At 37.0% G+C, this 18715-nt stretch overlaps 1 protein-coding gene across 1 annotated transcript in view; it reads right to left on the bottom strand.

Moving 5' to 3' along the window:
- Positions 1 to 18486, bottom strand: part of LOC129724757 (protein embryonic gonad-like) — a 287918-nt gene extending 269432 nt beyond the window's left edge. The window contains exon 1 of the mRNA XM_055679905.1: positions 17161 to 18486. The gene's annotated coding sequence lies outside the window, so the exon portion shown is untranslated. The remainder of the gene's footprint in view (positions 1 to 17160) is intronic.
- Between the last annotated feature and the right edge of the window lie 229 nt (positions 18487 to 18715).

Raw genomic sequence — 18715 nt, 5'->3', positions numbered from 1 at the left:
TCGCAAGGGAGTAAATTTTTTTTCTGCTGATATAATTACCTTGCATTGGAAATTCATCAAACTCAATTGTCTGTCTTAATTCAAACCCGCTAGTTATTGGAATTAGTTATTGCTCCAGTTGGTCTCGAGGTACGATGCTGATCTAACAAGCCAGTCGTCGTAGGTTCGAGTCTCGGCTCGGGAGAAACTGTTAGTGCCAGTAGGATCGTAGCGCTAGCCCCTCAATTGACCTGTAGATCCCCATCGGAACGTAGCACCAAGGCTTTACTTTGCTATTTAGTTATTGGAATACTGTGCTAGTTATTGGAATAGTGCACTATTGATTATAAAGTTTATAATGAAAAGCTCAGAGAGAGATAATGTCATTGACTTGAATTAGCAGAACACTAAGCAATAAATTAAACCTTTGTTCCAAAGCGAACAAGGGTTGAATGTACAAATTGGAAAATTTCTAAGTGCTTTTGACGAAAAATTAAAAAAAAACACACGAAATTATGCTTGAGTTTTTGCTCAACACAAAATACAAAAATTCATTGATAAATCTCAACGTTAGTTAACAGTTAAACGAAATAAAACCCAATTTCAACCGGTGCACTCACTAAGGATTGACTAAAAACTCTGAACGCTGAGAGAATATTTAAAAATAGGTCAACCGGAATTGACAAATGGCAGTAAAGGGATATTACTAAAATAAGGAATAAAACGAAAATCATATCAGAGTAAAGAGTAACAAAAAGCCCATAGTTTGAAAATTCTGATTTTTCATTCTATTGTTGAGGGAATTTGAATAATACTTAACGTTTTGCTTCAGCGGTTTTAAATATAATTTTCATAATTTATAAAAATAAGCTAATATCCGTGCATCCTGACATCACTGGAAATCAGATTTGCAAACTCTAAAAATATGAAAATCAACTGAAAAAGTTTAAAAAATCTCACAAAACTGATTTCATCTTTTCTCACTGTCATTGCATGGAAAACGGCATCAGCTTACTGGGACATTGAGATACGTGCGACATTCAACAAATTCAAGCTCAAATAGCGTTATTGTCAAGGCGATCGTTAAGTAAACATAAAAGTGTTTATGATTTACAAATAGTATTGAATCACTTACAAAAACACCTGTACAACACCCTGATGAAAGCCGTGAATGCTAGAAGAGATAGAATTCATGTCTTAGATGTGCATCTAAGAGTAACTGGGAAAAATTTTTTTTCTTTAATTCTAAAAACTGCGAGCGTGAAACTTTGATCGAGTATTTGCACCGCCGGCACATGCCCAGAGTAGCAATTTGAGCGCTGTTTATATAGTGAAAGCTGATTTTTTTTCGCTCAATGCCGTAAAGTAAAAAAAAATCCAACCTCAAAATTGTATGGACAAAAAACACAATCTCGATTTACCATTTTCAACATGTATTCACTCTGAAAATCAAATTTTATTGGCTCTCGGCTCAAGTTACTGCAACAGGTTCGCTATAAAAACAACTGATGAAAAATTTCTTTGAAGCGACAATTTCTAAATGAATGCAAATTCCTGATCAGAAAGAAAAAACAGAAATGTAACAACAACTGTTAGTTTGTTATTAGACAACCATTCAGGTTATGTTTTCATTTTGTTAGGTGTTAAAATAACAGAAATTATAACAAAAATGATTCTCTTAGTATCAAACCCATATCAAACTTTGTTACTAAAGTATCAGCTGTCTAACAAAACAAGATAAGATATAGAACAGGATAATAACAGCCATTGTTAGGAACAACATGCTTTGATAGAGACGAAAAATTGAAGCACCAAATTTCACGGCAATGGTTGTAAAGCTGTAATCTTTCTAGAGCAACTATTTTAAGCTTTAGGGCAGCATTTTTATGCTCTTGTCGACCGGTGTATTCAACGCGATGAAAACATTTGAAACGATTAGTAGCACATTTTCAACAAAAATATTAAGGCGGTTTTTCTGTACAATTCTTGTTGGTTAAGTGTTTAGGGCAAATTTAATTTTATTAGATGTTTACGAACTCAAATTTGGCAATTTATCTGGCAATTCAAGACTTCCGCAAACTTTTAGCCAAATCTGTGTAACATTCCTCAACGATCGTGCCATGTCGACCTCTGAAGGTCCATCGCGGAGTGCGGATATCGGCGCGGGTGATCGCCAGCATCACCGGCCCTCCGATGCCGTTCTTACATGTTCTGTGCAGTTTGCTTCTGGTTCCGCGCTCCATCCCGCCCCGGGTCGGACTTACTACGCGCCCCGTCGTTGTCCGCCTCTGGAAACCCGGGCCGGTTTGATTGATGGCGGGCAAACCGTACGTTCGGTTCGTGTCGGTCGGCGCTTGTATATGCGGCCTGTGCGGGCATTAGGTCAGTGATGCTAATTTGAGTGCGTGAACGAACGTTGAATACTGATCAATCTGTCCGAAGAGAGAGACTGCTGACTGCCACAAAGCGATCGTTCGTACGTACGTATGTTCGTTGAGTAGTAGTAGAGAAAAAAAAAAGAACAACACTCACCGGGCAGGTACATTGCGGGGGTCAGCCAACCGAGAGTGAGGCTAGTGGCTTGATTTGATTTGTTGCTGCTGCCGGTCGACCGCTTGCTTGCTCGCCAGCCGTCCGTTCTAGCGGTGCGTCCGCCCGATCGAGTCCGCGGTAAATATCGCTAGTTATTCTTTATGGCTATGCGCAACGATGGTGAAATAAATTAACCTTTTGCAGTCGGTGCAATTTATTTAAATACACGCCGATGGAAAAGGTAGGGATTCGTGTGATTTACGCGAGCAACATAAAAATTGTGGATTTTACCGAGCATTCTTGTGTAATGAGTTGAACCTGACGCGATTTGCAGAAATCTTTGTGATTTCTTGTTTATTCGAATCATTTACATATAGTTTTATTTAGAGTGTTTTTCTATTTTTGTCACACTACTGCAAAAGTACATAAAAATTCGAGCTCAATAGAATTGCCAGACCACACTGGTAGCCCAATATTAATCCGCAATAGTCTCTACGTCCCCAAACGGACACAAAACCCGATGTTTTAGACCAATTACGAGTGCTAAGTGGACAAAATTATCCGCTACAGTTTCTCACCGGCGGGCGGCATTCATCAAAAGCCTTACGGCTTTGTTTCGTGCCGAAAAAAAAAACAAATAAAAGAGCCAACGACAAATCAATATCGTAAAAATGAGCCTCACACGTGCTAAAAATCTTTCCAATCGGTGGTCGCACCTTTGCGATTATAGCGTTCGTTGCTGAACCGCCAGTCACTGGCGAGAAGAGGGACTCCATCCTCCATCGAAAAGCCATGCTAATTTTGCGATGAAATCTCACAGTCACAAATCAACAGGGTGCAGGGCTAAACAAACTGGGGACTCCCTTCACGACTTTTTCCCCCATTATTTAAAATTCAAGGCAATAGAGCTTGTTTTCAACCATAAGACACCAGCTAACATATATCATAGTGACAGTAATAAAAATAGTGTAAATTGACAATCGAATAACGATCCAACCCTTTCGTCTGCCCCTTGCTCGAAACTGCCAAAAAAAAAACAAAAACAGGTTTACGCTTCGGAAGAAAGCAAGATCTAGATACTTTCCGCAAAGGCGCGGGGGAGACCGACTGGCTAGCTGACGCATGATGCGGACGGGCTGATGATGATGGCCACCAGAGCCGGCCACACGGCGAGAGTGTTGATGTTGATCGTGGAAAATGACATTCTTGGCTGACCGTGGCCACGCTGCGTGATGCCTGTTTGGATTTGTTGTTAACATGTCAAATGGTTTTGTCACCCTTTTTTTTTTTTTTTTGGCGCTTTGGCCTGCCACGAGTGGGGGTGCTTGAGTTTAGCACCAAATGACTGCGATCGTAAAACTGTATTGATCTGAGCTCTCGCCTCTTGTGACGCAACCGGAATCAACCAGAAACGGTGCCCTGGTTCGCATGATGAGTTGGCGTTGTTTTTTTTTACTTTTACGGAAAACACTTTGTTGACTATTATCTTGAACAGTTGTTTTGATCGGTTGAGGTAAATTTATAAGTGTCCGTGAAGATTCTACAACTACAATCAAACGATTATTCGATCACCAGACTATTACGTTGTACAAGAATAAGAATGAATCCAGAAATGAATTAGTTTTATGGTAAATACTGAACCACATGTCTTTGAACTCAAGAATACCAAAACAAATACATTTTTAAATTTTCCATCACTTCTTAAGGCAGCTCATCATGAAAAAAGCGAAACGAAGCGTTGGAAACTGTTCGGAGTAACGACGATCATAAATCTTCGTATGACTCACCTCACAATACAGAACCTATTCTGAATTATACTACACGCTGTCGGCGTTTGATTACTTTCTTATTCTTTATGAAAATGAGTAAGCGGTATATTAAAGCAATAATATTTTTATTCAAATCTGCATGTCAGAATTACCGAGCCCTCTCAGTTGGATAACGAGTCTAATAACGAAGTTCCAATCCCGACATGGAAGAGAATTTTAAAATCAATAGTGTCTTAACCAACGCATAAGATATTTCACCAGTGTTTCATTGTGATATATTCATTTCCTCAACTGTAATTATGTTTCTCCATTAGTATATTTCAAGTGCAATTACGAATGGACTTTTAGACTGTTAAAAGCTAATAAACTCGCGCTATGCTGCTTGGTTTCATCAAGAGTATCGTATGGTAAATTAGCAGTTTTGCTCTATGGCGACATCCCGAACAAAATGATAAAACAAACGTAGAACAGAAGCTATCTGTATACTTTCGACCACACAATTCTAATAAAAGTACATATGCAAAATGCTTCAGTGTCTGTCACCGCAAACTAAAATGTTCCCGAAAAAGCTCATATCTGGTGCCAGTTTTCAAAATTCGATGGAAATCTGGCATACATAATTATCGTGGAATTGCTATAATTTCTGGCATCGTCAAACTTTTTGAGGCAATGTCAACGAAAAAATATTTCTTCAAATCAAACAAATAACAGACAAACAAAATGTTTTGAAAGCCCGCTTCACAACTCCAAATCTACTTGAATTTGTAGATTACATTAGTCGACAAAAGCGAAAAAAAGCTCAAAATAGTTGTACTAGAAAGATTATAGTTTTTTAACCATTACTGTGAAATTTGGTAGTCATTGCCAAAACGGGTCAACTTTCGTCAAAGTGTCGCATAGTAATTGCTTGTCAAGTTCGTCGCTTCAACGCTATGCATACGAGAAAACTTATTTAAGTCTCTGAAAAAAGTTAGTGGCTAGGAGCACCAAAATTCACAGGAACACAGCTCTAGGGCAAAACCTGTGTTTACCAGTGTTGCTCAATGAATGCAATGAACAATAGAGATCACGTTACCAAAGCTACCTTTTTGCAAACTTCCTAAACTGCAAAAACCGAACTGATTCTGATCTCTCAAAGTGGTTCGAGTCAACAAAAAATAAACTTCAGCAGAAACGCTTCGAGTACCATTAAACTCATTCCAGGTGTCACCCAAGGCTCACATTTAGAACCACTTCTTTTTATTTTGTACGTAAACAACATTTCCTGCATCCTCAAAAATATGAAAGTACCAATATATGCCGACAACATGAAGCTGTGATTTGCACATCTGGTACAACAGAAATTATTGAAATTTAATGTGAAAAATGCAGTTCAGTATCTTTTAGCAGATAATTAACAAGGCCCAACATTGTAACAATTGCTACAATTTTCAACCAACAAAACTTCTTAAAAGGTTTCAACCAACAAAACTTCATAAAAGGCCTGTGAACCTAAGTCTTTCAAGCATTTTGATTTTTATTTGTGAGGTTGAACTTACAGCTTAAACTACAAATTAATGAAAGATTAAAACTCTTTCAGCGTTCCTGTGAACATTGCTGTTCCTAGTAAAGTCGAAAGTACGTAAAGCCTACAATGACTTAAACGAAATGTTCCGTAAGCTAACATAGTAGCGACGGACCGAGCAATTACTCTGCGGCCTTTTGACGCACTACCGAGTTTACTAGGGGCAGGGATGTTATCGCAAAACTGTTGAGATTTTTTTTATTCATCGCTTTTAAGAATTTTGATAAATTGCAATGATATTACATGTTTTAAGCAGTTATTTACAATCAAAATGATTAACACCCAATGCATCCGTTTTCAAGTTACTTTGAAATAAAGTTGAAAAATTAGGTTTTCAGCTTTCCGGGGTTCGGGAAATAATAATATGATTTCCCGGGAAATCCAGAGATCCCGGAAGGTTAGAAAAAAAAGCAAAGAAAAGTGAAAACGCGGTGAGTTATTAGGTTTGGATTTCATTGTTGTCATATAGAAGAAAAGTCCGGGAAAGTTGCGATTAGATATTATTTTTGTCATATAGGAGAAGGACTGATACCAAAATTCACTGATTTTAATTAGTCATCAGTCATTAGTCGTAGTCATCCAAGAGAAGATGGGCTTCAAAATTTCGTCTTTTCGAAAAAGGAAAATTTCTTAGTGCATAAAACGTGAGATCTGCTGTTATCATTTTTTTTCGAGAGAGATTTATATGATGTTGAAAAGTCGATTTCTAGAAAGCAAAAAAAATGTTTTTGAGATAACACCAGATCTTGACATTGTATGCATTTCAAGGATGTTTGGCATCAAACACAATATTTTAATTTCTACACATTTCTACATACATTTTTTACGATACAAAATCATCGTAAAAAATGTGAAACTTTGATCTCTGTTGGGCTTCATTTCCCAAAATTCGTTTGAGCTTCTAGCCCTACAGCTGAACGAAATTCGAAGGTCATTTTTGACGTAGGACTACGTCTTTTTTTTCTATACTAGATTACACTTTGTGAAATTGAAAATGAAACTGGCAAATATTGCGTCAGATTTCAAACGATTATGGCAAGCGAACGACTTAATGCATCTTAGTCATTTATTTGTCGGTGGATAGATAAAATTTGTAACAATTGTTTGATAAAATGTTCAATATTGTTACTTTACTGCTTATTGGTGGAAAAAGATGAAAAGTTCCAAGGTCAAGCTTTCCCATACATTTCCCTCATTATTGGCTTGCTTCCCGAGCACAGATAACAATAACATGGACGAAATAAATTCCACTGCCTACATATTTTGACTCAACAAAGTGTTTTGGCTTGTTTGTCTTTCTCTAAGCTGCGTGGCCACGCCCTAATGGCAAAAATCTACTCTGTACTCGATACAAAAGACTGCGTGTAGAAAATTCAGCTTCAGTTTAGTTTGTTACACTATAGCGAGTGCAGTGCAGCTGTCAAGGTACGCGACCTTGAGAAACGAGAGCTGCATACGAGTAAACTTCCAGGCACTGCGAAGCATGTTACCTCTATTTTGCATACGGCAGCAACAGTTGCCATCGTTCGCTGCAGGATATTTTGCTGGCACAGCTGCTGGAGGGCACAGCGGAGTGCGAATATTATTATGCGCGGCCAAGAAAAATTTTCAGAGCTACTGTTGGTGCGATCATCAGCGTTCTGTTCGTTCTGTTGTTGTTCTGCACACGTGAAGATTATGGAATCGGTTCGGTTTTACTTTGCATACGGCAGCAACAGGCACCATCGTACACTGCATGATATTTTGAGGGGAACAGCGGAGAGCAAATTTTATGCGCGGCCAACAAAATATTCAATGCTACCGGTGGTGGTGCGATCATCAGCATTCTGTAGCACACATTTCGAGCTGAAGATTATGGAATTGGTTCTTTTCAGATCTATAAATACTTGAAGATAAGAGTTATGAGAATTTCCACAGCTACTACTAGTGTGAAATGTATCTATTTCTCAATGATCATTTTTACAATAACGACCAGGGCGCACCAAAGATAAACGGTAGTGTTGCCTATGAATAGTTTATCACAACAAGATATAACCCTCATTTCAAGAATTTTCACTGCTAAATTGAGTGATTTTCCGGTTTAATTGTATGTTTGTGCCCACTCGAACACCGTTATCAGTCAAATAATAGAAACGAATATTAGTTCATCTAAGAATCAGAGTGATTTTCGACTTTCTTTCGATGCTTATGAAAATCACTCAGTAGTAAATAAGCACCCTCTCTTATTTTGACTTAAAACAAAAATGTTTCTATCCATTGATTTTTTTTTTGTTGGAGCTTCTGGTGAAAAGTTCAGGATTAAGAAATTGAATTTTTTATGAAAGTTTAGTTTAGATTTTTTTTTAAATTCCAGTTTTTTTACAAAAAAATTACTCTAATGATGTAATATGATTCTAATAGTAATTTCACATCATAAAGCTCTAGGTAATTGACTTTCCCAATGCATTCGTTTTCAAGATATTCAAAAATTGAGTTTGAAATATTTGAATTAATTATGAAAATACACCTCTTATGTTATTTGAGATTCTCCTGAAAAAATGTTTTATCAACACAATTGACTCTCAGACTGCGAAAAGATTGGTTGAATAATGAAAATAAAATAATCTCTTTTAAAAAAACAAAAAAAATAATAAACACAGTTTTCTAATCCAGGCACGTGTTAGAATATTGGGTTGGATTATGGATAATGGATTAATGAATGGATTATGGATTTCACTAACAAACTACAAACTGTAGTTGTTGTTGATGTTGTTGTTGTTGTTGATGTTGTTGTTGTTGTTGTTGTTGCTGTTTTGTCGTTGTTGTTGTTGTTGTTGTTGTTGTTGTTGTTGTTGTTGTTGTTGTTGTTGTCGTCGTTGTTGTTGTCGTTGTTGATGTTGTTGTTGTTGTTGTCGTCGTCGTCGTCGTTGTTGTCATTGTTGTTGTTGTCGTTGTCATTGTTGTTGTTGTCGTTGTCGTTGTTGTTGTTGTTGTTGTTGTTGTTGATGTTGTTGTTGCATACCATTTGCTTTCAGCTGTTTAATCACTGCTAATAGCTGTGAGTGTTGCTTATGTTATACTGAAAGCGAAGCAGTGTGATACGCGTCTTTTTTCACGTGGGCAGTAATATCAGCAATGGGAAACTTTATGAAAACACTTCGCTTAGCTATAACCTCAACCTAACATTAGCCTGTGCCGGTCGCGTGTGCGGGGCGGAGAATAGCAAGAGGATTAGAACATCACATGCCATCGGTAAATACTCGATCAAACGATTATAACAAACGAGTAACACAAATATAACTGAACTTGATAGAAATAACAAAGCCAATTCTTCATATGCCAGAATGATAAAAAGTACAGAATTATATCAAATTCTGTTATCACACACTTGAATGTACAAAGATGTGTTTTTTAAATCACATTTCTAACAAAAATTTTTATTCAATTAACAAAATATTGTACATTTTATCTAATTCTGATCTTTTTTCTGCCAAAAACCTTACAAAACTTGTTGTAATTTGTGATAATCAGTAAGTAATTTTGATAGGAATTTTGATAAATTTCCTGTAACGAGACGAAGATTAGAACACAAGTTTATAAAAATAGTTCGTAACAAAATATCAAGATTTGTTGTAATACTGATATTTTTGACTGATCGGGTTGCAAGCGTATTTAAGTGCCCTAAATCATATATTTCGCCCCACGCCAAAACCTTGATGACAGCGATAATAACTGTGCAAAAAAGTGTATAATTGAGTTCTTGCTTTTCTTTCAGTTCTTTCGACACGCCTACCTTAAATTTGAGTCTCAGTAATCACGTATAAAAGCTAGCATGCAAAAATTTCGTTTTCATTGTATAACCGATTACTGATAACTGATACCTGACCATTCCCTAACTTACGATTTGGTCGTAGAATTACATCTTATGGCAACCAAATATACAAATTTAAAAACCAAAAACATCGAGAGCGACACGAAAATAATCGAATACCAATGATTATAGCTCAGCCAGTTTCAGATTTTGGCGCCACTTTTGAATTGCTTGGAATATATAAAGCACTGCAAATTTCATAATTTAAAATTTAAAAAAATTCAACAACTGTGGCTCTGAGAAGGGCCAAATGTTGTGGTTTGTGCTGGAATTGTAATTTGTAGAAGGAATGAAACAATTTACTTCGAGCTGGTGTATTTCGTAACTATTTTTATGAAGCTTCTACTCATAGATATTGTAACTGGTTTAACCGTAATAATAACACAGAAAAACATAATCAAAAGAAAGTTCCAGGCCTTGTATTAAAAAAAAAAAAAAATATCCATTTTCGAATACAATTTTCCATCATAATTGCTATCATGCCTTGTTTGCAAGCAGTGCTAATGGAATCAAGTATGCAAGGAATGTAGTTTTTACATAAAATCATTTTATTCCATTGAAATTTTATGAATAATCACTTTTTGTGCAAAATATCTTCTTCAAAGTTGGAATTATTAGTGAAACGCGAAAGCTTGTTTTGTACCATGAACAGAGCAGCATTGAATCATAATCGGAAGAGCTTACTTCTGAGACTTCACCGCTTCACTTTGCATGTGGGCAAAGCCATCTCAAATGACCTGACCAAAATTTAATCGACTATTTTTCATTTGAATGATACTTTGCACACGTATTAGGCTTAGCAAATTAAGCATTTTTTTCAGACGAGAAGATATTTTAGATAATCCCCAAGGTATCGACGAACCCGTGGTTCAAGGGGTTGGATGTAAGTCGGGATTTCATTTGCGTGATGTCCCGGCTTATATCCAATCACTATAGATTTGACGCGCATCTCCGTCGTGTTGGGCTCGGGGAGAGTGGTATCTGTGCCTGTGGTGAAGGTTATCACGACATAGAGCACGTTGTTTGGTCATGCCCTGTACACCGTGACGCCAGGTCTAGATTAATAGCTTCCCTGCAGGCCGAAGGTAGGCAGCCGGCTGTTCCTGTTCGTGATGTTGGCGAGCCGTGACCTATCCTACATGTCCCTTATATACGTTTTCCTGAAATCCATCCACGCCCCAGTTTAGTCCTATCCCCTTCCGCCTACATCCAACCAAACGACAAGAACACGTTAAGACCCCGGATCCGGAAACAGCAATCAGACCCGCACGATACTCTCAAGGCCCGATGGAAACAACCCAATATGCCAGTCCGTAATATCTTGGCCCAGCAGCGGAACAAATTTAATATGCTGCTTACCTATGGCAATGAAAAACCATCAAACAGCAAACCTGTGCTTTTAATGCAAAATTTTCTAGCTTTAAGTTAGATTTAGTTCCAGCTCGTAGTCGGCAGCGAGGATAAAAAATTTGCTTTTAGTTATTAAGATACTTTAGAAAGTAAGCTACCAGATATAATTGGCGCCGTTAAACATTGAATTGTATTTGTGCCGTGTCAAACAAACTATAGATGAAGAAAAAAAAAGATATTTTAGACTTATGAGTTATTTTCTAGAAGGGCGTATGCGTTTTGGTATAGGTATTATTCAAAGCATTGTAACTCGGCAACGTTTGGTTCTATAGAAAAACTGTCTGAGAATGAGTTGTAGGAAATTAATTATGCCTCATAAAAAATATAGGGTGTTGTATTATGATCGGACCAGCCAGAAAATGTACCATGATTTCGCCACTATTGAATATAAAACTGTATCAAATATGTAGCAGCATTATCAAACAACTTCATTTAATGATGTCCAGAAATTTGCCCTTACAATTGCTATCAAGTTTTGTTTTCAAACAGTAATTTTAGAATCAAGTGTAGTATGAGTAAGTAAGTAAGTGAGTTTAGTATGAAGTATATTTTCCAGTAATATGCTTTTGTAACATTCAAGTTGAATGTAGGAACACTTTTTATACGAAAGATTTGCTTTAAAGCTGGAACTATAGATGAAACACGAAGGTCTGTTTTGTATCATGAGCGGACCAGCTTATTTCTGAGACATCACCACTACACTTTACTAATGCTTGATACCCAATGAACAATTTCACGTTAAATTCATTGGAACGTTCGCAAATTAAGGCAAAACCGTTTAACCCTTTCCGACCGAGCCCAGATAATTGCGTAAGTAGAAGGTAACTTAAACAAAACCTTCTCTCGCTTTTTGAGCGTCCTATTCATTGTTTTATTGTTCACAACGATAGTGTCAACATCGCAGCTGCTTTGAAAAATTAAAAAAACTGAGCGAGCTAGTGTTTTAATATAGGAATTCATTCGATTTAGGTTTTGTTATCCGTCATTTTTTACCTACACAATTCTGTGGGCTCGGTCGGAAAGGGTTAAAACTTCACTACAAACAGCCCACTATGCTTCAAATAGGAAAAACGTAATTCAATGTCATTCTTATTTAACTTTTTCCCGCGTATTTTCGTCCAGTTTACGAGAAAGTGATAAATTAAAATACATATATGAAAAATTATATTTCCGAATGTTTGGTTGTCAAAACTTTCATCGAGGCATCGCAAATATGTCTAAGCCTAATAAAAACGGTCATAGGTATCCAATACAATGACGAATATAACTGAGGTTTTCACGAAAAGGTTCATGACATAGCACCGATAACTAGCCTCCCAGATGATCTCGAGGTACGATGCTAGCCTATCAAGCCAGTCGTCGTAGGTTCGAGTCTCGGCTCGGGGGAGACTGTTAGTGTCAGTAAGATCGTAGCGCTAGCCCCGCAATTGTCCTGTTGTACACAAAACAGTCGGCAACAAAAGTCTCTGTATAAATAAACAGAAAGTCAAATTCCGAATCGGAATGTAGCCCCAAGGCTTTGCTATTTTTTTTTTAGATAGTGCTTTCGTCAAGAGATAGCCAATCTGATCTGATGATCCATTGTGATGTCGATATTTTCGCAGTGCTGATTATAGTGACGCATCATGCGATTAATTGGGCCATTTTTTGAGTAGTTAGTTCTGTGAGAGTTTTCCGAAAATATTTTACGATTTTTTAATTGACGACTGGGTGCATACAAATTTAGTTGCGATAATAATTTAGAAGATTGCACGCGTTGAGAAATAATGTGATTGATAAAATAAAACATTGAAAGTTCGCGGCGTTCTTTAAGTGCTTGTATGTCTTTAAGCATGCAGCGTGCTTCATATGATGGAATGGGAAAATGCTGTCGAATTCAGCTTACGAAGCGCGTACAAAACAAATTGTTTTTGGATAGATTCAATGCGTTCTTCATGTATTACAATATAGGGATTCCATACAATGTACACCAAACAGTTGACTGCGAAGTAATGATTGATAATAACAAACAGAAATTCGAGATTCGAATCGAAATGTAGATCTGAAGTTTTGCTTTTATGCAGATAGTTTCAATACAGACTGCACAAAAATGAATGATTTCACAAAAACAGATTTAGCTGGAATTATATTCTTATTTATATTTGATTTTTATACAGTTAAACTAAGTTATATACAAAAACGTTTATTAATTAGACTCATCCTAAAAATCGTGCCCAAATGTTACAACGACCTCCTTAGAGGAATTGACTTGTTCTCGAACCAAGAGACTCAAAGTATCATTCATTGTAAAGAAGTGGATTTTGTGTCGATTAGATGCTATCCACGTGCGCATGATATCTGCTTTAATAACATTCATTCGCTGTTTGAGCATCTTTCGCGATTTCAAGAACGATTCATTATTTGGAAAAACTTCGCCTCCAAAAAAACTAAATTTTTCATTCCATGGCGTGGCAGAGGATTCTTGAAGCCATTTTCAAAGAAGTTTCCTCTGAAAGTTTTTTTCGGTGTCTGGAAACACGTCGTGATTTCAAAAAAACAACTCATAAATTAAAAAAAAACATTGCATAGGATTGCATATAATCATGATATATCCTAAACGCGCAAATATGCGCAAGTTTTTTTTTGGACGTGATTAAGGACACTCGTATCTACTCAAAAATGAGTTTGTTTGTGCACAGAAACGTCCAGAACATAGAAAAAAACAATTTCGAAGCTCAATTCGAAAGGTAAAATATCCATAATTAGCAATGCAAAATATACAGTAAACATGACACCAATCCCTCCATCTAAAACGTTCAAAACCTAATGCATACCTCTCATTTGAAGATCCATATTCGAAACAGGCCGAATAAAATCACCAGTATCATAAATTCCACCGAAAAAATCACAAAACTTCGTATTCAAAATCTGCTTTGCTTTTGCCTTCTAGTTTGACAGCTGTTGTGTGCCAAAAACAAAACAAATTAAAGCGAAATAGTTGCCATGGGATACCCCCACTATCTATGAATCTAGTGGTATTAATTATAGGGGCTCAATAATAATTTTGAGTTTTGCAATTTATTCCAACTTTTGCACTCAAATACCCCTATGTGGAACGGTTGGTTTGAAATTAAAGGAAAAATGATACAAGAAAGTAACGCTTCTGAGTGCTTCAACAGAACGAGCACCAATTGTTTTTCAATAAATACAACTATATTATTCACCGCGAATATTGCTTGAATATCGGCTGATCATCTTTAAAAATAAAAGTTAGAGCACAGACAAACAGACGTGCCTCTTCAAAGAAAAACCTGAAAAATTTTCGTCTTTATTGGAAACGATACACTCATGCGCCACCATGTCAGCTTATTGCCTACTATCTTATTTTCGTAGAACAGTTTTGTCTATTGGGTGTGCACGCTTGCCCCAATAAACACCTGCGGCATTACTAACGGTTTTTGTCTTTGTTTGTTGGCGACACTAGCGGCATTACTGCCCACTAAGCAAAATTTCAGAATGATCGTTATTTTTTGGGTCGATGAAACCGTCATTGAGTGACACGTCTGTTTGTCTGTGGTTAGAGCATTGCATTATTTGGCAAAATTGTATCACTACTCAGAGACTACAAGTTTGTCATAGATCGTTTATCAAAATTGTACTTGTGGAGTAAGCTATCGGCAAAAAGAAACGGCAACTGAAAAAACATCCAGAAAATAAAAAAGGAAGCTTGCCATATTTGAAACTAAAATATAATTCATAACGTTTTCGAAATGAGATATAGAAAATGTATTTATTTTGTCAAGCCCTCGATCAAACCCCATGCAAGTAAAACCCAACACTCGAAACAGACAGTCTTTCAGAAGTACACTGGTCCGATTATGATACATTTTTTGGTCCGATAATGATACAAGTTTTATGATCAGAGAAATCAATATATTTAAATGAATTTATGTCTGAAATGCTATAAATTATCACTTACGTAAACTAGATAGAAAGGCTTTCATTTATGATTACATGTTATATTATAGGTGCAAATGTGACATGAAAAGCGATGTACCTTGAAAATAGTCTAAATCGGTCTGGTCATGATACATTACCCTAAACCGCGAAAAAAAATTTTTTTTTCGACTAAAATAAATTGAAAATAAACACTAAATTTCAATAAAAAAATGAATTGACTTTTATTTTGAAGAAACATGAAGTTATTACGCAACTTTAAAAAAATGTCCAGGATGGAGAAAAGAAAATCGAATTTTCAATGGAAGATTAATTTTTTTCTAAATTCAAAAAGCGAGGTTTCAATTTAGGCATGTGGAGCATTGTCACATAGTTATACAATGCCTCCACAGTTATGGGTCAGCTACAATTATGGGTCACTTTTACGCAAATACGTCTATTCTAACGAAACTGAACAATTTTCATTAGCAGTGGTATTTTTTGTAACTCACTTGTAACCTCATTCATACGATTAACATAATTTAAAGTTGAAAATGTCACTAAAAACTATAATTCTACTCGGTGCAATAAGTGAAGTGACCCATAATTGTAGTAATGTTACATTTTACGGTACACAATTGTGGGCCAGTCCATATTTTGGCTGTTTTTATTACTTTTACATGATAATGCATCAAGACTGTATAAAACAACTTATTATCAAGCTTTTACAACAGTAAAAAAACTAGCGGTATGTATTTTGACGATTCTATAGAATAAATGATTTTGAATGCCACAAGTGACCCATAATTGTGTTTTTTGCTTTGTAAGTAATATTTTTCTTCCCAACCGATTTACACGCATCAACTGCAGTGAAACTAATTGTTGATCGAAAGTACACATCAGAACACAGAGATAGATGGTAAAACATTCGTAGTTGATAATTCTTACAATTTTATATCCATTTTTGAACATTCAGACAACACGTTGACTGACCCATGATTGTAGAGGGACTGTACTAATGGATTCTTTTTTGCAAAACTGAGGACCACTGTTTGGATCTTTTGTGGTAAAAACTATGTTGATTATGTGGTTAATGTTTGATGTTTGATAACGATGATTTGTCAAGAAGAAGTATTATTTTTTCTTTTACCTTTAAATGGAATATTTACCATCTTAGAGGTTACGTTACATGGAAAGTATTCTCACCTTCTATAAGTTAATTCAGCCGGCAATTTCTGTTTTGCTATGTCAAAACACTGTTCACAAATGTCAATAGTTCTACATTCATTTGAAACAAAACTTCGGTATCTTTAAAATACTGTTTAATGTTCTCCCTTTTTCTTCAAGATCGTTGATTGAAAGTTTTTAAAAGAAACATTCTATTTTACAACAAATCTTGACCAAATTAATACATCTCAAATATATCTTTTTAGAACCAGAAATCCGAGCACCAAATTTGAAAATAAAATGTTTATGTCAAAGACAAAATAGCATTACCGATTGTTAGCGTACACAATAGTTACGAGAATCACGTAATGATGCTATTATCATTGTGTTACCAACTCAAAATTGCCGAATAATCGTAAATTTATAAAAAAAATGAAGTCCCTAGACATACAAACTATTTAAAAACACACCGACGGGTAGTTCGCCGTCGGTTTTATGTTGCGTTGCTAACGCTGGGGAGGATACGATATCAATCAAAGAAACTTCGACGATCAAATTTTGCACTCAATGAAATATAATTTTCTAATTATAGTCCTCGGAATGATTAATTCATTTTCTAATTCTGGACGTACATCAAAATTTTGTTTCCGTGAAACTTGGTCGTAGAAAACCATTCCTATAAATTTAGTTATCCATTGTACATAAGCGATAACGATCGACTCGTAATTAATTGCCCTATTCCATTTGCTGAAATGGTTGCCGTGCAAATTTAATTAATCTCTGAATGTATGCCATCGGAAATCCAAACTTATGTTTTTGACATTCAAATATGACCATTTATGCTGCTTGCAATAAACTCTATGGAAACCAAATTTAATCAGAATCCTATTAAAAAGTGCCTCGAAACTACAAAACTTCAGAAAAAAAAACTTAACAAAGAATGAAACAAAAAACATTTTCTCTCCACAACTAACCTTGTTCGCAGCCCAGTTGGTAAACTAACTCTATCCAGGAAGTGACAGCTCAAGCTTAAGTCTTTGCAGGCTCACGATGGTTCCACTCGCGAAACCAAACGAAAAAAAAAGAACTACACGAGGGAGAAGTAGCGATCACACAAAAAAAACGCTTGTTAATTAAACACACGGCTGAATATTTTCGGCAGCCTACCGAGACAAGATCTACCGGCGGCAGCGGCCGTACCCGTGCTAAGATCTAGATCTGCACACGTGAAAAGTATCACTTTCTTCTCGGTCACTATCATCTATCTACTTGTTGTTTGGAATTGGTTTGCTCATTAGCCTTACAACATCCAGCATGCGGAGTGCCTAGTGCCAGCGCCAGTAAATAAATCTCCTCGCACACCGCGAGATAATGTTGTTGGCAATCACTTCAGCTTGTTTCAACACACACTCCTGCACGACGCTGTGCTACGCACCTGTGCTTGGGCACTTGCTCAGCTGAATGGTTGTTGTGTTTTTTTTTTTTTTTGTGACGACGGCTGAAACGATGCCGACGACAACGCCGAGGATCAGTCGTTGTACAACATAATGAAATGTAACACCATGTAATGAAGATGCCAGTACAAGCAAATAAAGAACAATTTATCCACTGTCGGATGACCGTTGCCGCGTAGTACACGACACTTGGGAAACTTAACGCGAAGCAGCAAGGCACGTGACGTTCCGACTGAGACCACTTCACCGAAGCACACGGAGGTCCACTCGGTACATGGCAAGCGTACGAGCTAGCTGAAGTTGTGACACTAATCCACTAATAATTAGTCGTTCGTAGCAACAAGGGCTCAATCCGACACGCTGTAGCATGCATTCGAGGTTACCTCATCAGCATGGACCTTTTTTTTCCCGCTGGCGATGCAGTTCGCGAAGTTCTAAACGAATCAGGTTACACAAATTATCTCCACAAATCCATCAGCACCCATTTGCCAAATAAAATCCTATCATCATATGATTTATACACACAATCTTCTCGCGGCAAGGTCACCTGTTCAGAAGCATCATCCTGGTCCGTCAATCGGAACACTTCACAAGTGCGAGTGAGTGTGAATATACTACATATATTTTAGCAGGTAGAACACACGGATGCCCTGTGTCGCTTCGACAGTGCACCTAGCGGAGACTTGCACGCCTGCAAGCGACAAACCACTTCGTCCTAACAAATCTCGATGAGAAACCGCCAAAAAGCAGCGAAAACATTCGAACTCGCTCAAACAAACAACACGACGCAGCACCAGCACAGTCAGAACCGAGTCCGAAAGCCCGAGAGATGTGTAACGGAGAAGAGTCAAATCACGACTGGTGGAATCATATAAGTAAAATCAAGGTAAAACCCATAACATTATTTGCCTCGTTTTTGCCCTCAGATGTTACTCGCTGCCAGCTATGAAGTGTGTGTAATGTGTCTGATCGAGTTGCGACGGGCCCCTTGCGGATGGTGATGACGGTCGATGCTGGTGCTGCTGCTGGCTGATGATGATGCGACTGCGATGCTCACCAGGATTATTTTTCTCTC

This window comes from Wyeomyia smithii, chromosome 2 (genome assembly GCF_029784165.1).
Source record: "Wyeomyia smithii strain HCP4-BCI-WySm-NY-G18 chromosome 2, ASM2978416v1, whole genome shotgun sequence".
Classification (NCBI taxonomy): Eukaryota; Metazoa; Arthropoda; class Insecta; order Diptera; family Culicidae; genus Wyeomyia; species Wyeomyia smithii.
The sequence above is the reverse complement of the archived record's forward strand: the minus strand, read 5'-3'. Positions and strand labels throughout refer to the sequence as shown.